This window comes from Ornithorhynchus anatinus, chromosome 10, assembly GCF_004115215.2.
Source record: "Ornithorhynchus anatinus isolate Pmale09 chromosome 10, mOrnAna1.pri.v4, whole genome shotgun sequence".
Lineage (NCBI taxonomy): Eukaryota > Metazoa > Chordata > Mammalia > Monotremata > Ornithorhynchidae > Ornithorhynchus > Ornithorhynchus anatinus.
In genome coordinates, this window is record NC_041737.1 from 34805751 (window position 1) to 34830691 (window position 24941).

General features: G+C 42.5%; 1 protein-coding gene and 1 non-coding gene across 3 annotated transcripts in view; both read left to right on the forward strand.

Annotated features, from left to right (window-relative positions):
- Positions 1–24941, forward strand: part of IMMP2L (inner mitochondrial membrane peptidase subunit 2) — a 912519-nt gene that overhangs the window by 875032 nt on the left and 12546 nt on the right. The window lies entirely within an intron of this gene.
- Positions 15989–16126, forward strand: LOC114814889. The gene has a single exon (XR_003762685.1). It is a non-coding gene; the product is annotated as a small nucleolar RNA SNORA7 (small nucleolar RNA).

Here is a 24941-nt window from a genome sequence, read left to right on the forward strand (position 1 = left end):
CCGAATCGTACTTTCCAAGCACTTAGTACAGTGCTCTGCACACAGTAAGTGCTCAATAAATATGATTGAATGAATGAAGGAATGAACCAGAGACTTTCATTGTGAGATATTCATAACAGACCAACAGCCTCCTTCCACTGGGAAGCAGCATGACCCAGAGGAAAGTGTATGGGCCTGGGAGTTAGAGGACCTAGTTGCTAAAGCACACTGGGGTTAAATCTAGGTAATAGAGAAGCAGTGTGGTTTAGAGAAGCAGTGTGGTTTAGTGGAAAGAGCACAGGCTTGGGAGTCAGAGGACGTGGTTTCTAATCCCACCTCTGCCACTTGTCTGCTATATGACCTTGGGCAATTCACTTAACTTCTCTGTGCCTCAGTGGCCTCATCTGTAAAATGGGGATTAAAAGTGTGAGCCCTACGTGGGACAACCTGATTACTCTGTTTCTACGGCTGTGCTTAGAACAGTGCTTAGAACATAGTATGCACTTAACAGATACCATAATAATAATTATTATTTTTATTATTAGTCCCCACTCTGACACCTATCTGCTATGGAACTTTGGGCAAGGCACTTAAGTTTTCTGTTCCTCAGTTTCCTCATCTATAAAAATGAGAATTAAGACTGTGAGCCTCATGTCGGGTATGGACTGTGTCCAACCTGATTACCTTATATCTACTCAAGTGCTTAGAACAATGCCTGTAACACAGTAAGTGTTTAACAATTATCATAAGAAAAGTATCTGTTTGCTTGGTAAGCGAGAGATTTAGGGACTTTTATTTACCCAAGAATAATGAAAAAGCAAAAAAAAATCCCAAGTTCAGCTGAGATACTGGACAAAAGAAGAAGCTTCAAAACAATGCTAAGACTACAAGTCAGAGTTAATATTTCAAATCTAGCAGATTCCTTCATTAGAGCTTGAATAATGATTTCAGTAGGAATCATGGATATAACTGCCGGAGGTTAATGAAATGGATTAAATTTATCCAATCAAATATGACTATGAGTATGACAGGTCAGTTCACCAGCAAACCTTCTGTCAAATTGGTGAGCATAAAATAATGGATTCATTAATGAAGAGAGTATTTGCAAAAGGTTCAACCCCAATGTGGCATTTATAAAATTAAGGCTGCACACTTTTGACAATGGGAAGCTCACCTATGGATTTACTATTTGAAAGGAAAGTCGGAATCGGACTTTCAACACATTTGGAAAAGAAACCTGTCATGGAGAGAGCAACTCTTAGAAATAAGATGACAAGGAAGTGGAAAAGAAAGCAGGGGGTGGGAGATATTTTAATTACTAAAACAAAGAAGGTGGGAAAATTAGGTTGTTTAGTGGAAACTAAAGGGAGCATGAGGGCTTTGTCATGGTGGAAACGGTGCAAAAGTGGTTACTGGCTAAAATAGGGATGGACAGATGTAGAGAAGGAAGAGGAAACATTTACTGACCCTGCTAGCTGAGAATAATCAACGGTGGAAGCAACAGAGTTTTGGGGAAAACTGGCTATGTGGAAAATAGACAAGGATAATACTGAATTGCAGTAGTAATACTTGTTATAGTATTTATTAGGTCCCTGAGCACAAAACACTGTACTAAGTGTTGGGAAAAATACATGGCTGAGAATTAGACATGGTCCCAGCCCACTAGGGATTCATAGTCTCAGACTAAAGGGGGAGGAAAGAGGGTTGGCAACAAATACATAAAGAAAAATGAACTAATAAAAACACACAGCTAACAAAAAGGACAAAAGTTATATTTGAAAAATGAAACAGAAAGAGCAGTAGAGAATGGTGGCTAGAGATTCAGAGTTTTAAGCTCCTCACAGCTTGGAGTCCTGCACTCGCATCGCTTAAATGTTTCCCCTCTCTTCAAGAACCTCTAATAATATTAATAATGTTGGTATTTGTTAAGCGCTTACTCTAGTGGTTGCCCATCCACCTCCGAACTCCTCACCATTGGATTTAAAGCACTCAGTCACCTTACCCCTCCTACCTCACTTTCCTACTCTCCTACTACAACCTAGCCTGCACACTTGGCTCTTCTAATGCCAACCTGCTCACTGTACCTCCATCTTGTCTATCTTGTCTCCAACTCTCACCCTTGTCCTGCCTCTGGCCTGGAACTCCTCTCTTCATATCCTATAGACAATTACTCTCACCTCCTTCAAAGCCTTATTGATGGCACATCTCCTCTAAGAGACCTTCCTGGACTAAATCCTCATTTCCTTTTTCCCCACTCCCTTCTGTGTCACCCGGTCTTGCTCCCTTTATTCACACTCTCCCCCCAACCCGATAAATTACATACTTATAATTTATTTACTTATATTAATGTCTGTCTCTCTAGACTATAAACTTGTGGACAGGGAATATGTCTACTGATTCTTCTATATTATACTCTCACAAGTTCATTCATTCAATTGTATTTATTGAGCACTTACTGTGTGCAGAGCACTGTTCTAATCCCACTAAACTCTCAATAAATATGACTGATTGATTGACACAGGAACTGCCACAGCCACAGCCTTCCCGATGTCGCATTCTATACTTGATGAGGCCACGCCTTGCTGCTGCTCAAGTCCTTTCCCTGAATGCTGACCCAGGACAGGTTGGAAGCGAGGCCTTAGGTAGACATGGGAGAAGGGTGGGGCGAGGATTCTGGTTTATGTAGAACTAGGGTACACACTTCCACTGCAGGCAAAATATCAAGAATAATGCCAATATTGAGGAAGAGAAATACAGGGAAAGGCAACTAGAAAGCGAACAGGGTCCGAAAATTGAATCAAGCCTGAAGTATTTGAATTTTACGTTATTGATAGAATAAAAAGTGATAGTTTTTTGGATATAAGAAAAGGTGTTAGCATAATATGGTGTAGGGGAGTTGGGAGTAAGTGAGGAGAGCTCCTCACTGGTACAGGATTCCATCTTCATAAACTTGTGGACTCTGGACTACTTGTCAGTGAGTGAAGAGTCATAGCACCCAGATCCCCAGGGGAGGGGAATTGGAAGGGATTTCAGCCTACTCACCTGTTGATCCAAAAGTTTAATACCCAAATCACTGAGGCATAAAATAACTCCTGAGCTGTACAGCTGCCAGAGGCAAGAACATATTGAATACGTTTATGGGAGGCAGCCAAAAAACATTTCACATCCTATTTGATTTACTGGGTATTTTGACTGGAAGTGCAGAAATGCCATAAATAGTTGGTGGTGATTTACAATGTAACAGCACAAGCAAGTCCTGTAATTCAGATGCAGGTGACGGGAAACCTGATGGATCCTTGCTGTTCTAACATGACCAGAAATGACATTTTCTTCCCAATTGGATGTTCTGAGCCATGAAGACTGTAAACAGAGATCATTTGACCACACACATGACATCCCACTTATCTTGCCCTTTTTCAGAGCTGTTAGAAGTGGAATAAAGCACCAGATCAGTTATTGAACTACATGTTCTACTTCTGTGAGGATTTACCATCAATCTTGATGCTTTTCAGGTTTTAAAACACCCTAAAACACAAAAATAAGAATGTTTAATTAACCCACTAATGATGTTTCTTGGCCATCAATCAAGTAATAGCATTTATTGAACATCTTTTGTGTGCAAAACATTGTTCTAAATACTTAGGTGAGTACAATGCAAATTAGTATTCATAATCCCTGCCCTCAAGGATTTTACAGTGGAGCCAGAGAGATAGATTCTTAAATACATTAGATAGAAAAAAGTAGTAAAGTATGTAAGATAGATATCAGAGCCTTGGGGAGGTTTTAAGTACTTGAAGTACTTAAGTGGATCAGAAAGGCAGAAGTTGCAGTTGGAGAATATGAAATCCAGAGATTAGTGGTTTATTTCTCTTCAGCTAAACTACACCTGAGGTATAAAGTAACTGGAGTGAGTTAAGTTGCTCATTAATTTTGGAGTGATCTCAGATAAAACCCTATTTCCCAGCCTTTTCCTCATATCCAACACATGGTCTAACATATGACATTTGACAGCAGCTAATCAAATCCTCACCTTGATCCTGACAGTCTGAAACCTTAGGGACTAAATATTTACCTGAAAATCTTGCCTCTTGTATTTCTTCTGTGAGATTTTCCCATTTGGGTAATTAATGAATTTGGCCTTGTTAGGTGAAAGAATCTGGCTCAGCTATGGTAGCTAAGACCCCCACAGAACTCTCAATTGGATCTTGAGTGGAGTTCCTAACTCCATATCTTCCTTAAATACAGAATGACAAATTTGATCCTTGTTTATGGTTACATCCCAAAGTGGCCTCAATTTCAATCTCCTGAGAAATGAGCCTTGATGGAGTCTAATAAATCCATAGCTGACCTAAAAGTTTTATAGCTTCAACTTCCTCTCCATCCTCTTTCTTCTCCTCTTCTACCTTCTCCTCCTCAAACAATTTTTTTTAACCAGAGCTGTAAACAGAGGAAAATTTACTGTTTAATAGACCACGACTACCCCCAGGAGACCCCTGGCCTATTGAACTCATCACATGAGCCCAAAGCCCTTGGAGGAAACATATGATGGATGTCCTTCTAGCTCTCCATGATACTGGGAAGCAGAGAGCTCACTAAATGTAGCCCACCAGAGAGAGAAAGAGAGAAAATAAAGTCCTCAGATAATCCAAAAGATGGAAACAAGACCGCTTGTTTCACTTGGATTTCAGGTTATTTTCCTGATTCACTAAATTGATCATTTCTGAAGAAGACTCAGAGTGGTGTTTTCATAGAGTGCTGTTCTCATACAGAAAGGTATTAAAGTGTTGAACAGGTAAGGACTAAAGTGCATATGTGACCATTGATGGAGGAGGGAGGGACGATAGGGTGAATATTTGAGAGATTAGTCAGGGAAGGCTTCCTGGAGTAGATTTAATTTTAGTAAGGCTTTGAAGTTCAGGAGAGTTGTAGTCTGCCTTATATGAAGGTAGAGAGAGTTCTACACAGGAAGGAGAGTGAGGGCAAAAGGTCAAAAGAGGGATAGATGAGATAAGGAACAATGAGTAGGTTGGTGTTGGAGGAGGTAAGTGTGAAAACTATGTTATGGTGGGAGAGGAGTGAGAAGGGAGAAAATAGATTGAGTGCCTCAAAGCTGACGATGAGGAGTTTCTGTTTGATGTGGAGATGGATGGGCAATCATTGGAAGGCTATGTGGGGTAGGGAGGCAGGTACAAAATTTTTTTTGAGAAAAATGATACAGGCAGTAGAATGAAGTATGGATTGGAGAGAGGAGATCAACAAGGAGGTGGATTCAGTAGTTGAGGTGGGAAATAACTAAACACTTGGACCTATGTGGTAGCAGTTTGAATAGAGGATGGAGCCTATTCTAGTGATCTTGTGAAGGTGGAACCAACAAGATTTGGTGAATAACTGAATATGCGGGTTAAAGGAAAGAGATGAAACAAAGGTTATGCACTCATGAGATAAGGAGGATGGTTGTATGGTCAACGGTGATGGGAAAATTGGAGAGATTAGAGGGTTTTGAGGGAAGATGAGGATTTCAGTACAGGATATGTTAACTTTGAAGTGTCAGTTAGATATCCTTGTGTTGGCTGAAGATTCCCTGAAGGCAGGAGAAAATTTGGGATTGCAGAGAAGAAGAGAAAGTAGAATGCTAGATTTGGGAGTCATGTCTGTAGAGATGATACTTGAAGCCACAGGATTGAATGAGTTCTCCATGAGAGCAGGTGTAGGTGGAGAATAAAAAGGGACCCAGAACTGAATCTGGAGGAACTCCCATCATTAGGGTATGGGAGGTAAAGGAGGAACCTGAGAAGGAGCAGCCAGAGAGATAAGAGCAGGATCATGAAATGCAGCTTGTCCTAGTGGGGTAGTGAGATAGAGCACAGGCCTGGGGAGTCAGAAGGGCTCAGGTTCTAATCCCAGCTTTGCCACTTGTCTGCTGTTTGACCTAAGGCAAGTCAGTTAAATTTTCCGTAGCTCAGCTATCTCATCTATAAAAAGGGGGTTAAGACTGTGAGCCCCATTGACTTTGAGCCCCAAGTGGGACATGGACTGCGTCCAACCATTAAGTTGCATCTACCTCAGTGCTTCGAGCACTTATTTAAGCACTTATTTAAGCACTTAAGTACCATTAATAAAAAAGAACAAAATAGGAGAACAGTGTCAGTGATGCCAATGTTTCCAGGAGAAGAGAGTTGTCCACACTGTCAAAGGCTCTTGTTGAGAAGTTGAGGAATAAGATGAGGTGGAGTCTGTTGGATTTGGAAAGGAAGAGGTCACTGGTGACCTTGGAATGAGCAATTTGTATTGCCAGTGCTGCCTCACTCAGCACATCTTTCTAGGCATCAGTGTTTTTCCAGCTGGGAAAGCAGTATGATGAGATGAAGAGACATTGCTATTGAAATGCACATGGGATATACACTCTGGTACTTAAAGCAAGGGTGAGAACTCTGCAGATGATTGTGAATGTTACATTGATGAGGCTTGCAATATAAGTGTGTTAATATTATCAGAAAAACTGGGAATCATAAGTGGAAGTGAAATTCCTATGGGAAAACACTTCAGAGTTATTTAGAGATTATTTTTCTTCCTTGGCAAAATAAAAGTTGATGTTAGCACTTTGGTTCTGGATATTATCTAACAGATGTGGAATTAATTAGATTTTTTTCAAGAGGATCAACAAATTCAGTTGACAGTGTTAGGCATTTTTGGTCTTTCTATTCATGGGTCTCAAGAACTACTTTTGAGAACTATTAAACAGTGGTAGATTCTTATCTCCAATAATTATTGGTGCTCAGTAGAATTAGAAATATTATTTATTTATTTTGGATATTTGTGGACCTCCTACTTTGTGTATGTAATTATCTAGGTGTTCGAGATTATACCAAGAAAAAGATAATTCAAGAGAGTCCTTGCCCACAAGGAGTTTACACTCTAATTTGGTCATGGTTGGGGCTGGAGGACACAGAAAAAGCTAATTATTCATTCATTCATTCATTCAATGGTATTTATTGAGCACTTACTATGTGCAGAGCACTGTCCTAAGCGCTTGGAAAATATAATTCGGCAGCAGATAGGGACAATCCTTACCCAACAATGGGCTCACAGTTTAGATGGGGGAGACAGATGACAAAACAAAACAAGTAGATTGGCATCAATAGCATCAAAATAGATAAATAGAATTATAGATATATACACTTTATTAATAGAGTAATAAATATGTACGAATGTACACAAGTGCTGTGGGGCAGGGGAGGGGGTAGAGCAGAGGGAGGGAGTAGGGGTAATGGGGAGGGGAGGGGGAGCAGAGGAAAAGGGGAGCTCAGTCTGAGAAGGCCTCCTGGAGGAGGTGAGCTCCTCCATAAATATGAACATAATTATAAAATGTTGCTTATTCTTTACTTTGGAAGTTACTATTTTAGCTGATCAATTATCATCCTACATAAAGCATACATCAGGAAACCTAGACGTCATGTCCTTTAATTACTTCATGCAATTTCCTAATGAAATCCTGATATCTTGGGTACTAGAAGAATTCAGCCTGATCCCTATTGCTTTCCTCAGCTCATATTGCAACAGCATGCTTTCTATAAGGCAAGCTGCTTTTGCATGTCTGTTTATGAGAAAATGTAAACACGTCTCCCAGTGGGGGTTTGGGGAAGACATAATTAAATGGAACAGTATCATGGAGCGTGCCGACAGGATGGCTTGATGGAGTAAGAAGATAATGAAATAACTTTGAACAAAATGTCCGGACTTAATTTGGTTTACAAATGTGAAAGATGTTAAGCTCTTTAGGATTTGTTTCCATTGAGCCCTCCTGCCCATATTTTTTTTTATATGTCCAAGAGGTTTTAGACATTTCCTTTGTATTATATGGATAAGAGATTGAATATAAATCTTTTTACTGGTTCAGATCAAATAAAAAATGTAGGGTGTCCTAAGGTGCAGAAAACTGTTGCCCAAGAAGAAGACACAATTTTATTAGATAAGAAGCCCCCTAAATCTGATTTCATTCATTTTCTCTGCTGAATGCTGCTGATAGGGGGTATGAAATGGAGAAGATCTGTGAAGCTGAAAAGTATGAGGACTTACTTACAAGGTTGATCTGTGTTTCTTATTCTGTTAATCTCTTAGTGGACCACTAAGACTCTGAAATTTTACTCCCTTATTGAATTCCTAAAGAAAATGGCAGAAGTTTGTGGCAGGTAACTATTACTTATTAATAATAATTATGGTATTTGGTAATAAAAATAATGATGGTATTTGTGAAGCGCTTACTATGTGCCTAGCACTGTTCTAAGCACTGGGGTAGATACAAGGTAATCAGGTTGTCCCATATGGGGCTCACAGTCTTAATCCCCATTTTACAGATGAGGTAATTGAGGCACACAGAAGTTAAGTGACTTGCCCAAAGTCACACAGCTGACAAGTGACAGAACTGGAATCAGAACCCATGACCTCTGACTCCCAAGCCTGTGCTCTTTCCACTAAGCCAAGTTAAGCGCTCACTATATGCCAAGCACTGTTCTAAGCTCTGAGATAGATACAAGGTAATCAGTTTGTCCTACGTAGGGCTCACAGTCTTAATCCCCATTTTACAGCAGAAGTAACTGAGGCACAGAGAAGTTAAGTGGCTTACCCAAGGTCACATAGCCGACAAGAAGCGGAGCTGGGGTCAGAACCCATGTCCTCTGACTCCTAAGCCCATGCTCTTTCCACTAAGCCACACTGCTTCTCACACAAATACCACAATTATTATTACTTCCATGTGAATAGGAGGAGTCTCTTAAGTTCTTTATGCCTCAGTTTCCTCATTGGAATTTAGGGGATTAAAAACATGTTCTCCCCCCTCTTAGACTGTGAGTCCCACGTGAGACAGAAATGTGCCTCTCTGATCATATTTACCTCAGTCCTTAGCATTTTACTTGGCACATAATATGTGCTTAACAAATATCACAATATTAATATTAGTAGTAATATTATTAGTATTATCATCATTATTGTTATGAGGAGGAGAAGGGTAGGAGGAAGAGAAGGATAGGAGGATAGGAAAATAGCCAGGTTCATTCAGGGAGGAAATGAGGGGAGCAGGAGAAGAACCCCAAAGTGAAGGTAATCATTTGAAGAAATGGTGGTTTAAAGAGCAGTTCTGCTTGCCATAAGAATTCCCTACCTTTAAAACTCTGGAGCCACTGTTTCTGCACTGAGCAGGTCTTCTGCTTGCAAGGAAGGGTGGGATTCTTATAATAATTAATAATTATTGTAGTATTTGTTAAGCACTTACTCTGTGTCATGCACTTTACTTAGCACTGAAGCCTTAGATACAAGATAATCAGATCCCACATGGGACTTACAGTCTAAGTGTGAGAGAGAACGTATAGTCAGGACCAAGGCAACTGCCCAGTTTATGCTGCCCTCAGGATAGTATTTATGTGCAGGGCACCCTAGTAGTACACAGGGCCCCTAGAGGTGTCCCTGGAGAATTATCTAGGAAAATGCTCAGCACTCTTCTTGTCTGTGAAGTTTCAGCAACTATTATTAGAGCATTATATGATGTTAACTATGACCCATCTTTGATTATGCTACTTTTGACAGCATCTTATCCAACACAGCATGGTTAGACAAGGAAATATGCAAGCAGTCCACAGACTAATGACACAATTGATTGCATTTTAAACTCTAAATATTGTAAATTGGAACAAATTTTCTGCTAGGAACAATGTTGTAAATGGCAGCTTGGTTCTTCAGTCAAGGTTGGATTCCATATTTTTTTACCCCCCAAAATTACCCAGAATTGTGTACATATTCAATCGTAAATACATACTATGGCTAAATTAATGTAATCATGCTGAGTCAAAGTGGTTCCATTGTGGGAAACTTACTGACTTAATCAGGGTAAAAGGAATGTGTTGATCCTCCCTGGTGACACCACCTGCCAGTCAAGTGATCTTCCCTCTTAATAATAATGATGGCATTTGTTAAGCACTTACTATGTGCCAAGCACTGTACTAAACCTTCCCTTCCCTCAACTCTTTCTCTTGAAAAAACAGTTTTCCTCTTCCCCCTAACCTGCTGACTTTAAAAATTGTTTCCCCATCTTGCCTTAGTTCCCCTTGAGGCTCAACCACTACCCACAGCCCCAGAACTAGTGCCATGGAGGAAGCTAGTGTTAAGTCAAAACTGATGTTTCATTTGGATAAAAGGTATAGTGGAAAGAGCACATGACTGGGATCCAGAAGACCTAGTTTCTAATCCTAGCTCTGACAAGGCTTAAGGTGTTTCTTTGGATGACTCACTTTACCTCTCTGGGTCTCAGTTTCCTCATCTATAAAATGAGAATAAGATAGCTTGTGAGCCCAATGTGGGACAGGGACTGTGACCAATCTGATAACCTTAGTAACTAACCTAGAGCTTAGTTACTAAAATCACTTGAGCTTAGCATATAGTAAGTGCTAAATAAATACTATCATTATTATTATTTTAATAATCAATGTTTAATTTTAGAGATCAGTTTCATTCATCCCAACTCAAAACATCTTGAAAATAGCCTATATATTTCTATACATATTGTCCTAGCAAGAATAAAGTCATTCTCTCAAATGGGGCTTACAGTCTAAGTGGGACTATGACCCCCAGCCGTAATCCCCATTTTACAAGCGAGGAAACTGTGCCACAGATATGTTAACTGACTTACCTAAGGTTACACAGCAGGCTATGTGGTGGAACCTTGGAACCTGGATTAGAACCAAGGTTCTCTGACTCCCAGCTCCATGAGGCCATGCTGCTTTCTCTCCTATCCTATCATATCTATCTATTCTTTCTATCTCTAATTGTGGCTGAATTGACCAATGTGAACCTAATGCTTCCCCTGGCATTACTTGCAAGGAAGGAATTATCCTTGAAATAATGGCTTTGCTCAAGCCTCTTTCTTAGTGTCTTGATCTTCATGAAGTCTTCCTCAAGGAGAACAGCCCCTCTGCTGATGTCTTCTGCCAGGTTCATCTGATACCTGCCATTATCAGATTCCCAACTGTCCACCACTGGGTCTCATTGTTTGAGACAGTGCTTCACCAGATCTTTAAATCATATTTTTTGCCCTCAAGGCTTTCATGCATACAATATCTGCTTGGTATAGCCTGCTGTCATTCATGTCTCATCTAGGGGAGCTATGTTGCTTGAAGAGTTACCTCAATTCTGGTGGGCTGACTGCATTCCAGGATCTCATTATGGAAAATCTTGTCCTGTTATTTGATTTTACAGATTTATTGCTTCAGAATCTGGCTGCATTGTTTATTTTAAGTCCAGGATTCATAGCTTTTTGGAAAGTTGGGCACGACAGGAGAACAGCCTTGCTCACCTTCAACTTGGTTTGGGACTTGGATGCCACACTGCCATGCCTTTCTTTTTAAGCTTATTTTCTATATTTTTATCTATCTGGGAAGCTTAGTTAGGGCTATTCTTTAACTGCTTTAAATTCTGTGTTGCCAATGAAAACCTTGGATTGGGACCAGGGCTTCCCAGATGTAGGCTAGTACTATGGTCAGACTCCAGGGCTCTGGTGAATCTGCACGGTGATTTTTGTTCTGTTGTGAGTGGGCTTCAAGAACCCAAGCAGCAGCGTACAGAGGTTCCTGAATCAGAAGCCAAGCCTGACTCCAGCTGGCAGGTGGCTCATTGAATCGATCAATTAATCAATGGTATTTATTGGACATTTACTGTGTGTAGAAGAGTGTACTAAGTGCTTGGGAGAGTACAGTACAACAGACACATTTCCTGACCACAAGCATGGCATTATAGAACAGGTTGCAGAAGACCAGGCCTACATCACAGCCCCATTAGTGATGGGGAACACAGACTCGCTCTATCATGCCGTTTTAGAGGACCTTAAGAATCTTGGTGAATTTCCCAAAACATCCAAATTTACATGGCATTGTCTAAATTGCTGCTCTTTTTAAATGGTGTCAAATGCTTCTTTAAAGTCCGGAAACTTTGCTATAGCTATATCCAAAGGATATAGATTCCTAAATCTGTCATTCATTCATTCAGTCATATTTATTGAGTGCTTACTGTGTGCAAAACACTGTACTAATCACTCGGGAGAGTACAGTATAACAACAAACAGACACATTCCTGCCCACAATGAGCTCACAGTATAGAGGGGGAGACAGACATTAATATAAATAAATAAATAAATAAATAGATATATAAAATTGGGCCATGACTAAGCAATAGGCAATAGAAATGAAAGGGACAACAAGACTTTTGGGGGACCGGCAGTCAGAATGGGGTGTCAGGGGAGCCCCCCCAGTTGTGGTGTCCGACCTTCTATATGACTGTGAGAACTGGAGCTTTAAATTTGAAGTATCACCTTCGTAAGCAGTTTTGCTAGAGTCACCTACCAACCATATTCATGTATATTCATATATATATATGAACATATGTGGCAAATGGCCCATTAGCTCATCATCTCATCAGCTCAGCTTATCAGCAGTAAGGTAACACTCACAGGAGCTACACAGTCTTGTTGGGCAGGTGCTGTATGATGAACTGGGATAGCCAGATAGATTAAATGTTATCAAAACACAGTTAAACTCAGTCCCAGAAAATGTGAAACCGCAGCAAATGGCTAGGAGAGAACAACAGCAGACAGCAGCAATGTGTAGCAATCATGAGAAGACTTGGCCTCCTTGATCTGAGTCTTAGGGAGTATCAGGATAATAAGGAAGAGTCTTAAAATCAGTGACAAGCCCTGAAAGCAACAGAGGCATCAGAGAACTCTCTTTATGTATTCACAGGAGGGAATGGATTACACAATGGATAGACTTTAACCATCTGTATCACCTTTTTTAGGAAATAAGGGGCAGATCTCTCTCTAAATGCAAACACACACACACACACACACACACACACACACACACACATCCTATATAATCCTAAAACCCTGATGTAATAGGAAAATTCAAGAGAATTTCTTTGGGAATTTATGGATAAAAGTAAAACCTCAAATGGTTTTTCCTTGCCATCTTTGACATTTTGCAACCTCATTTGTAAAGAAAATGAGAGGTACAGCCCCCTGGTCAGCTGCTTGTTGATGTTAATTTTGCTCTTGCTTTACCTTGTGCAAAGTCTGCTGGAATGGGTGGGGCCAGATTTACTGTATTCAGTAGTGGTTGTGGATAACGGCTTTTTCTTTGAAGATTACATGCTATTTCTAGAACAGTTTGCATTATCATTATAACAAGTCCATATTAGATGTTCTGAGTATTATATAGGCCAGTGGCCATTTACTAGACAAATGTGAGTCAGAGTATCTGACCCTTAGTCCTATGGTTAATTCACAAGTCCCATTCTGTTCCAGTAGAATTCATTCATTCATTCAATCATATTTATTGACCACTTACTGTGTGCAGAACACTGTATTAAGTACATGGAATGTACAATTTGGCAACAGATAGAGACAATCCCTGCCCAACAACAGGCTCACAGTCTAAAAGGGGGAGACAGGGAACAAAATAAAACAAATAGGCATCAATGCCATCAAGATAAATAGAATCATAGATATATGCACATCATTAATAAAATAGAGTAATAAATAATATATACAAATATACACAAGTGCTGTAGGGAGTGGAAGGGGGGTAGAACAGAGGGAGCGAGTAGGGCAATGGGGAGGGAAGGAGGAACAGAGAGAAAGGGAAGGCTCAATCTGGGAAGGCCTCCTGGAGGAGGTGAGTGCTCAGTAGGGCTTTGAGGGGGAAGGAAGTTGGTTTGGCGGGTGTGAGGAGGAAGGACATTCCAGGTCAGTGGTAGGATGTGGGCCAGGGGTCGACGGCAGGACAGTTGAGACGAGGCACAGTGAGGAGGTTAGCGGCAGAGGAGCAGAGTGTGCTGGCTGGGCTGCAGAAGGAGAGATTGGAGGTGAGGTAGGAGGAGGCAAGGTGATGGAGAACTCCACTGATAACTTCCTTAACTTTAAATTAGTACTGCTTAAATTTTTGAAAGACAACTGTACAACCTCTGTTTTAATGCAGGACTGCTAGTAAGGTTAATTTGTGACATCATCCAGTTAGTCTTCACACTTTTTATTTTGAGGCAAAAAAACACATGGACAACACTGTATTATTAAAATCCAGTCACATGTATTCTGTGAAAGAGACAGTTTGCAAGTGAAATAATCTCATTTGTTACTATACCTCAGTATCTTCCAAATTCCTTTCATTTCATTCTCTTGTCAGTTTCAGCATAGAGGTCTAAACTGTTTTAAGTATTTCATAGAATTTTTCTTGTGAGAACTGCTTAATGCTTTTTTGTTGTGATTTTCTTAAAATCAATCAATAAATCTAAAAGCAATCACATCAGGCATAATCCCTTTCACATTTGGGGCTCACAGTCAACAAAAGTGGAAAAACAGCTATTTTATCCCCATTCTATGGGGTGGAACTGAGGCACAGAAAGGTTAAGTAACTTGCCCAAAGTCACACAGCAGGTAAGAGGTGGAATCCACACTCGATCCTGAGTTTCCTGACTCTCAGTCCTATGCTCTTTCCATTAGGGAAAGCAGCATGGTCTAGTGGATAGAGCATGGGGCTGGGAGTTGGAAGGACCTGGGTTCTAATTCTGGCTCCACCACTTGTCTTCTGGATGATCTTGGGCAAGTCAGTTTAATAATAATGATGATAGTATTTGTTAAGGATTTACTATATGCCAAGCACTGTTCTAAGTGCTGGGGTAGATAAAAGGTAATCAGATTGTCCCACGTGGGCTCATAGTCTTAATCCCCATTTTACAGATGAGGTAACTGAGGCACATAGAAGTGAAGTGATTTACCCAAGTTCACACAGCACACAAGTGGCAGAGCAGTGATTAGAATCCCTGACCTCTGACTCCCAGGCCCGTGTTCAATCCACTATGCCTCACTGTTTACTTCATCTGTAAAATGTTTTTAAGACGGTGAGCCTCATGTGGGACATGGATTGTGCCTAACCTCATTAGCTTGTATCTAGCCTAGCACTTAGAAGAGTGTTTGACACACAGTAGGGGCTTTACAAATATCTTCATTATTATTTTAGTCCTCACTGCCTGCTTACAGTCACTGGAGATTCTGGAATTCCCAACTGAATTCTCCAAGGGAAATTTTATTTTAGACACAATGTATTCATGATGGTCTTCACACTGGGTAAACAACCCCTCTCACCCTGCTCCTGAGCCCTTCCAGGAACCCTAATGACTCCCTGGGGCTCTGGTGACAGAGAAAGTTTCGGGTTTTTCCCCACACCGATCTGTCTGGCACTGGAGTGTCGGGCCAGTTGAGCAGCCCCAAACCAGTCCTCGGAGGTGGTAGACATCACATAGGTTTGGGGTAGAAGAGAGGAAGTGAGAGGTCAGCAGCAATCTACATCCAGGTAGCCTTGCAAGACAATCAGGAGTCCCTTCTGAAAAACTAGCCCTGGGAACCTGCCACCCTGGATGCCCTCGGCCAGGCAGGCTCGTTCTAGTGAGCTGGGCTTTGTCTGGCCATGTGGCCTAAAGGCCTGCTTTCCCACTCTGCATCTGGGAATAACTTTGGCTTTCAGCTCTTGCCCAGGCCAGTCCAGCCCAGCCAATGAGAGATGAGCTACTGAGTGGTGGATTTGGCTTACTATTAGGAGCCTATATAGCTATCTCTTCCTGTAGGTTTTCTATATTAAAGTCCTCCAAAGAAGCTTTTTCTGTCCTGCCCTCTAGGGGGTCCCACTCTTAAGGGGCACCTGCCTATATTGCTCTTTGGCTCCACTGTTGGGGCAGAGGCTGCTGAGGTTAGGTAAAGTCTCTCAGCACTGCCGGACTGAAGCCAAACAGACCCAGCGGGATGTAAGCGGAGGCTTCTCTGGGAACAGGAGGGTGGGCCGCAGAAGGAAAGTGGGGACTTGGGGCAAGTCACATTATCTACAACAACAACATTGTCTGCACGTCTTAGTGAATGGGCATCCAATTTGTGTAGAGCACTGTGCTGGAAATCTAGTTTGGGAAGAGCACTGTACTGAGTATCCTCTCAGGGTCGCACCTGGAGAGTTTCCAGTACTCTACCAGTCTTGTCTATGGGAGGGAGAGTCAAGCAGAGGTATGCTGAGTCCATTCCTAGCTTGGGCAATGGCTAGTGAGTGGAAGGCAAACTGCTATAAGTCAGAACTCCCCTATGCTGGGCAGCAGCAGCATGAGAGAGAGTCGAGGGCGGAGACTCAAGTTTACTGTGCAGAAGGAGACAATGATAAACCATTCATATTTTGCCAAGAAAACTCTACGGATACACTACCAGAATGACTGCAGATGGAGGTGGGGTATTCTGAGTAAGCATTCGGTTCAATACCACTGATAGATCGATTGATTGATCTGTTTCTTTAGACTACAGACTGGTTGTGGATCGGTATTATGTCTACCCTCTGTTTCCTATTGTACTCTTCCAAGCACTTTGTAAAATCCTCTGTACACAGTAAGTGCTCAGTGAATGCTGCTAAGAAGCAGAGCCAGGACTAGAATTCAGGGCTCTTGACTCCCAGTTCCCAGTCCCTGCCTCCCCTGCAGCATGCCAGCATACCCTGGGAAAAACATTAGTTGTGGGATGTGGATCCCTGGTGGGGAAATACAAAAGCGATTGCAGTCTCTGGCCAATCACACAGCCCCAAACCACTGCAAGGCTCCTGGTGGATGGAACCTTGAAACAACAGAATGAACCAGTAGGGAGAACCCTCTTAGTTAAAGGTTCACTGATCTTATTTTCAGAGGATGTATATAGCCAAGTTGTTTACATTTTCAGTGTTTTGATACCAACAACTTCATATCAGAATATTTGTCAGTGTGTCAGGAGCTTGTTTTGAGGAGCAGTTATAGGTCAGTATCCCTCTCTGAGTTTCATTCTGAGTCCTATCACTTCTTAATCTCCTTCTCCAGAAATTTGCTTAGACTCAGTCGGTTTCCCCTGCTTCTCTTTCTTCTCCTGCCACTTGGGTCATGAGTTGGACTACCCAGACGCACACCCTTGAGAGTTTGTTTCCACTATTGGCCTGTGGCTCCGGCATTTTATTTCATCCTAAAATAATGTGTGAAGTTTTTTTTCCCAATTATTCCTAATACATTAAGAAAAGGATCAGAAAGTGATTTTTAGGATACATTCTTCCAGAAAGGTACATCAGGGAAGGGAGGGGTGAGCTTTTGGGTCCCATCAAATGCCTCCTAGCAGAGCACAGTATGGGATGTCTACAGTGTACTTGACATCCACTTTATGTAGAGTTCCCGTGAGGAGTCTAAAATCCAATGTTCCTGTTTTGTTTATCTGCATCCTTGCCTTTTATGTTTTTGCTTTATCAGTCAATCGATTGTATTTATTGAGCGTTTATTCTGTACTTTTCCTTTTGCATCTGCACCTGCCCTTCCCCTGGTATTCTTAGATTATGAGCCTCTTGGTGGGTAGGGACCGTATCTCCATCTCATCCATGCAATTTAAAAAAAAATTTTTAATAGTATTTGTTAAATGCTTACTATGCTCCAAGCACTGTATTTAGCATTAAGGTAGATATGAGCTAATCAGGACACAGTCCGGCTCAGTCTTAATCCCCCTTTTACAGATGAGGTTACTGAGGCCCAAAGAAGTTAAGTGATTTGCCCAAGGTCATACAGCAGAAAAGTGGCGGAGCCTTGATTAGAACCTAAATCCTTCTGATTCCAAGGCTCATGCTCTATCCACCAAGCCACGCTGCCTTCTTTCCCAGTGCTCTGCACCTAGTCAGGTCTAAATTAGTGTTATTGCTACCTCTACCATCAGAGCTCTGTTCTGAGCACCTACTGTATGTGGAGCAGTATACTGAACACTCCCATTCCCAGGATTCAGGAACAGCAGGGCAGCACTTTCTCTTTATATTTGCTCTTTTTCTTCTGACCTCTGTGTCTCGGTTAACCTGGACTATAGTGTGACATTCCAGGCGTGCTGGTAGTGTAAGTTAACTTCACATATCTGAAATTCACAATTTACTTCCCCACTGTTTCACTCCCTGCAACTGGAACTTTTATTACCAAACACCTCTTGGTTGTCAAAATTTTGTACATCAACCTTATGTCATGGAACAAAACTAACTCCCCCATTAGACTGCAGGCTTCTTGTGGGTGCTTAGGACAGTGTATTGCACCCAGCTGGTGCTCAGTAAATACTATTATTACTACTGCTACCTGATGAAGGATACCTCACAATGGGGATCTTTAGGTTTGGAACACTGACAGCTTGGCTTGATTTCCCTAAAAAACAATTTTGTGTGAGGCTTGTAAGGACTCTGAGCAATATAATGCAATGAACAGAAACCGACGTATAAGTAGAAAATAGGCCTTCCTGACATATCACTTTCATGGTCCTTATGGGAAGAAAATCAAGAACATTTAATTCTTCTCTAGTTCATTATTTCAGATACCTCTTCTAGCTGAAGAGCTCTCTTTGAGATGTTACTATAATCCAGAGGATTTCATTTTTATTGAGCCTCTTCCTGAACACAGGAGCAATTGTTTCAATGTTCAATCTTGAAAAAAAAAAAAATGTAATTGCAACCATGTTTCATTTCTTTGAAACTATGGATTTTTTAGAGAAGCTAAATTGTTGGGACAAGATGTCTTTAAAATTGATGCTTTATCAATTAAAATTTTTAGTATAGCCGAACAAATTACTTTCTAAATGTTTTTCCCAAATAATTATCTAACTTGTCACTTCTTTGTGAGGAAAAAAATCGTCTCATGAAGATGAAACTTAATGGTACTGGTTTCATACTTCATTGAAGAAGAAGAAGCAGTGTGGGGATGTATCAAAACTTCACTCCCATGCTAAAGGGGAATAATCCTGATAGACTTTAATGGTTCAGTTCAGGGTGCCCCCAGAAACTGATATCTTCTTCTGGGCTGTAGGAACCAAGTAGATGGCTGCCCAGAATGTGATGTTTCAGTTCAGGTGGGTGCATGGCCATGTCTTGGGTTATGGGGGATTGCTTTTCCTCCTAGTCATATTCACAAAAAGCCATGCATTTATATTTCAGGCTTAGGAAAGCCAACACGGGCACCTTTGCTAACAACATGTCCTAGACGGGCACTTGAGGTCTCCCTGGGAAGCTGGAAGTGAAAGGTGCTTCCCGGGTTTTGGGATCCTAGGCCTTCCGGTTCGAGAATGCGGTGGGCAGTGAGTAGAGAGTAATAATAATAATGATGATGATAATAGTAATAATAATAATAACAGTAATAATTGTTAAGTATCGAACACTGTACTAAGCTCCAGGGTAGATACCAGATAGTCATGCAGGATACACTCCCTGTCCTCCTGGGGGATCACAGTCTAAGAGGGTGGGAGAACAGGTATTGGATCTCCATTTTGCAGATGAAGAAAGTGAGGCGCACAGAAGTTATTTCCCTGAGGTCACACAGTAGGCAAATGATGTCCTCTGTGCTCTCAGGCCTGTGCTCTTTCCACTGGACCACGCTGCTTTTCTTGCTTCTAATTTCTTGGCCCATCCTCCTTCCCAGCTTCCCTAGTAGAGGTCCTGGCACCTTTCCTTCAGTGTTGCCATGATGGGGTCTGACTAAACCTCCTCCGCCCTGTCAAGCTCCCAAGGCAGGGCCCCTCTCAGCCACACTCCCATTATCTTGGGGAAATTAACTACTGGAGGCTGCTTGCCTGCTACTAAAGTATTCATCAGCCCCAGTGGGTCCAGGAGCTTTGATAATTGGTACTGAGACAAGTTCATTTCCATGTGTATGTGGGGGACTGGCATATGGAGACAACCTTCATGTAGACATTTCATTTCAGACAATATGTTTCTTCCCCTAAAAAGAGTTAGGTCTCCTCCATGATCTCCATCACCTTGCCCCCTCCTACCTCACCTCCCTTCTCTCCATCTACAGCCTAGCCTGCATGCTCTGCTCCTCTGCGGCTAACCTCTTCACTGTGCCTCATTCTCACCTGTCCCGCCGTTGACCCCTGGCCCACGTCCAACCTCTGACCTGGAATGCCCTCCCTCCTCACATCCGCCAAATTAACTCTCTTCCCCTCTTTAAAGCCCTACTGGGGGCCTCCTCTAGGAAGCCTTCCCAGAATGAGCCCTCTCTTTCCCTCTGCCCCTCCTCCCCTCCCCATCGCTCCTTCTCCCTCCTCTGCTCTGCCCCCTTCCTTGCCCCACAACATTTGTGTATATTTGTACATATATATTACTCTATTTTATTAATGATGTGTATATATCTATGATTCTATTTATCTATTTTGATGGTATTGATGTCTGTCTTCTTGTTTTCTTTTGTTTTGTTGCCTGTCTCCCCCTTCTAGACTGTGAGCCCGTTGTTGGGTAGGGATTGTCTCTACTGCCGAATTGTACTTTCCAAGTGCTTAGTACAGTGCTCTGAACACAGTAAGCACTCAATAAATGCAATTGAATGAATGAATGAAGGGTGTGCTCTCACCAGGGCCGAGTAAACACAAGGGCTCACACCCAGGGCCTTGGACCCAAGAAGGCCCACTGAGATTCAGAAGTTCCTGACTTCTGTCAGGAAGAGGTGCTAAAGTACTGCCAAATAAGATGCTGTCACTCTGCATGCTTCCACTGCCAACTTCCACCTCCCACCTTCACTTCCTGCCTCTGACCAAGGCTAGCTGTTGTTGTCATCTTCCACCCACACCACACCACTGTCACTTCTGCTAGCCTTTCTCAGTCTGCCATTGCAGCTCAGAGTTTTTCTCTCCAGCTGATAAAGTACTTTGTGTCATGGTAGAGGGGTATATGTGTGTGTGTGTATATATTTTCAGAAGGATTTTGAAGCTGGAAAGTACTATGGTTTATGGGTTTTGAAGGAAAATCAAGCTATAGTCAGGGTGGAGAAGCAGGATGCTGTGATACAATCCTGCCATTCCACGTGTGGTGTCACCGTGGAGGAGGGCATGTTATTATCATATGTGCCATAGGTCATATGGGAGCCCTACAAGACAGATGAGCCCCAGAACTGAGCTTCCATAAACAAGTCCTGGCTCTCACACGACTAGGATGGAAGGCTTCTGTGCAAGCGTGTGGGGACGGAAGAGAACAGATCAGCTCCCCTGCCTCACTAATGGCTTCAAGATACTCAATCAGCTCTCCTCATCCTATCTTACCTCACTGGTTTCCTACTATCACCCAACACACACACACACACACACACACATCACTCTAATATCAACTGTACCTTTATCTCCTTTATCCCACTACTGAGTCCTTGCCCACTTCCTCTCTCACACCCAGAACTCCTCCCCGCTTCATATCTGACAGACCACCACTCTCTCTGTCTTCAAATCCCTAATAAAATTGCATGTCTTCTAAGAGACCTTTCCTGACAAAGCCCTCATTCCCCTATTTACCCTCCCTTGTGCACTGCCTATTCACTTGGGTTTGGATCTGTGAAACCTTGATATTTACTCTAGTCCTAGCCCCATAGCATTTTGGCAAATATCCTTACATGCTGCTATTTCTCCTATCGGTATTTATTTTAATATCTGTCTCCTCTTTGAGACTGTAAGCTCCTTGTGGACAATGTCTACCAATTCTATTGTACTGTCGTACAATATTGTACTAAGCAAGCACTTAGTGCTCAATACATACTGTGAACTGGTTGGTTGATTACCTTTAGTGTGAGGAGTGCTAAGTGAAGTCCTGTATCTGCATATGGTTCTTTTTTTATGGTATTTGTTAAGCACTTACCATGTGCCAGGTAACTAAGCACTGGAATACATATAAGCTAATCCGGTTGGACAAAGTCCCTGTCCTACACACACAGGGCTCACAACCTTAATCCCCATTTTACAGCTGAGGGAACTGAGGCCCAGAGAAGTTAAATGAGTTGCCCAATGTCACATAGCAGACAAGTGGCAAAGCTGGAATTGGAACCCAGGTCATTATGACCTCCATGCCCCTGTTCTATCCACTAGGCCACATTGCTTCTTGCTGGTTCTGAGGGAGTATGAATGCTTTACGGGGGCAGCATCAAGGAGGGGTTGAGTGGCCACTCTTACACTCACCTCCAATTAATCTTTCTGTGCTTTGGAGGATGGAGTAGGTGGTCGCCCAGGCTGTGACATTTCAGTTCAGGTGGGTGCATGATTTTGTCAGGGAAGGGAGAGATTGCTTTCCCTCCTAGCCCCCTGGGAGTCCTGGGTGAAAGAAGTGGGTTTGATGTGGTAGACAAGAGACACCACTCAAGAGAAGGAGCTGGAGAGTTGATCCCGTATGGATCACAGTAAGTATGAAAGATATTAACTCTCCAAACTATATTCAAGTGTTCATCACTTGCTTAATCAAGCTACAAAATAAGGAGGTAGACCACTTCAACTTCAGTGATTTGATTATGTGTTCAAGATACTGGTGCATAAACATTAACCCTGGAAAAGTAATTTAGGAAAGTAATTTATGAAAATTAGCTGGAGATATCCAAACTCCATCCCTCGTTGCCAGCACTGTATCTATTTTTTGCATAAAGCATTGAATTGTCTGATCACTAACTGCTGGTCAGGAGAGGAATGATTGTCTGAGATCTGCAGCTGTCTGGGGAAAAGTGTGACCGGTGAAGAGACCTGCCATGACTAGAAACTGCTTTCCTGCTAGTGCAGAGAGATTGGGTTGAAATGACCCAAGTGAAAATAATTTGCAAGAACAAAAAGTCTTTCCTGGAATAAGCACCTTAAGAGATAAAGTCTTATTTGGAGACTGCATTAACAACCACTACTTTCAATCCATAGCTTACTGGGTAGAGAGCATTGTACTAAACGCTTGGAAAACCCTGATTTCTGCATTACAGATCATCAGTGTCAGACAATTAGTATTGTCCACATAGGATAAATCTTGTTGTTGACTTGTGATGTACTGTTTCCCATTGCATTATTCCCGGGAACAGGGCAGGAGGCAGGGAGGCAGGAGACTATGTAAAGAGGATGGAGGCAGCATTATATTGGCCCTCTCCAGGGCTCTTACTGCATTAGTGCTCACATTACCAAGGCTCAGCTCTTTGGAAATGCAGGTCACTTCCCAGGAGACAAAGTAGCATCTCTGTGCAGAACACGACCCAGGGCTACCTGGTGGGTACCATTTACAGGTGGAAGGAGGGTAGATTGGCAGTGGAGACAGTGATCACCACCCATGGCAATTCTGGTATCAATGGAAAAGCAGCTGGACATGCCCCTGTCCAGTGATACACCCTTGGGGCCCAGTAACATAGGCCTGCAGTGACCAGAGTCCTTGAACCCCATGATTCTTGTGTTGGTGGAGAGTGGTGGGGCTCCTAGAGCATTGGTATGGCCTCGGGAGTGGCCAGAACATGGCTGTAGGGCCCTTGGAGGACACAGCTCAGGTAAAGCTGGAGCCTGGTTTGGAATCTTCAAAGGGAACTGGATAGTCTTCCATCCTGACCTATCCCTCCTTTTCTCTGCCTCTTGGGCTGCCTAGGTGCCAGTTCCCAGGGCAGTCACTTGTCAGTCTGTCAGTCAATCACGTTTATGGAGCGTTTACTGTGTGCAGAGCACTGTACTAAGCGCTAGGGAGAGTACAATGTAACAATATAACAGACACATTCCCTTCGCACAGTGAGTTTACAGTCTAGAGGGAGAGACAGACATTAATATAAATAAATAAAATTACATTTATGTACATAAGTGTTGTGGGGCTGGGAGTGGGAATGATGCAGAAAAGTGAGGCAGAATAATAATAATAATGGTGGCATTTGCTAAGCACTTACTATGTGCAAAGCACTATTCTAAGCACTGGGGGGATACAAGGTGATAAGGTTGTCCCGTGTGGGGTTCACAGTTTTTAATCCCTATTTTACAGATGAGGTAACTGAGGCACAGAGAAGTGAAGTGACTTGCCCAAAGTCATACAGCTGGCAAGCAGCAGAGCCGGGATTCAAACCCATGACCTCGACCTCTGACTCCCAAGCCCGGGCTCTTTCCACTGAGCCATGCTGCTTCTCTAAGAAAGGAGGGCTTAATCAGGGAAAACCTCTTGGAGGTCATGTGCCTTCAATAAGGCTTGGAGGGAGGAGAGAGTAACTGTCTGTCAGATGTGAAAAGGGAGGGCATTCCAGGTGAAGGGGCTTCTCAGAGTTGCTCAAGGTCCCCAAATTGGGCAAGCCAGGGTCCCTTGGTAATACCAGCTGCTGCACAAGCTGCCCTGAGTGACACATGTGTTCACATTCTGCATCTGCTCCTTCCAGTCCATTCTGAGATTTGTACCGCACTCCACGGAGCAGCATCTGCTCCCGCCACTTGGCCTGGGGAGATTTCTGGCCATGGACTTTTGTCTGCATCCAACCAGTTCCCTCTGGGATTTCAGAAAAGATTTCACGTGGGGGGCTGAACATCTTTGCCTTCCGGAGTCTGAACTCAGCTCTCCTCCCCCACATTTTCCCTGCTCTGGTGTTGTAATTATTTTGAGAAAGCTGGTGGGTTCTGCTAGCAATTTGTTTTTGGTGGATTTGGACAGCTTCCCATTGATGATTCCTCTGCCTCTAGTTAGCTACAGATTTTTCTCTTCTCTTTATTGAAGACAAATACATGAATCTTAGTGCTTTTAAAATTCATTCCAGAAAAGAATCCAGTCATTCCTGGTTTTCTGACTTTCCCCATTTTACATGTTTTTCCACAAATAGGGGTGATATGTGTAGTCTGTTAGGATGAATAGTAGTGGCACTGTTCTTCTGCGAACTGGGAGTAGTCTCCTTTTTCTGGTTACGGTGCATTTATCCTCTCCCTCCCTCGTCCATGCGAGAGACCTCTATTTCCTCAGTCTCATAATCCTTATCTGATGTGAGGCTCCACCAACTCCTGCCCCACCCTATCCCAGCTTCCTCTCAGAGGGAAGGCAGTAAAAAAAGTGGAGAGGCAAGAAGGGCCGGGGAGAAAATGCCTTCTGCCAGTCATTGGCATTAGTGAGGGGGCACCTGAGGCAGAACAGATTGTCTAA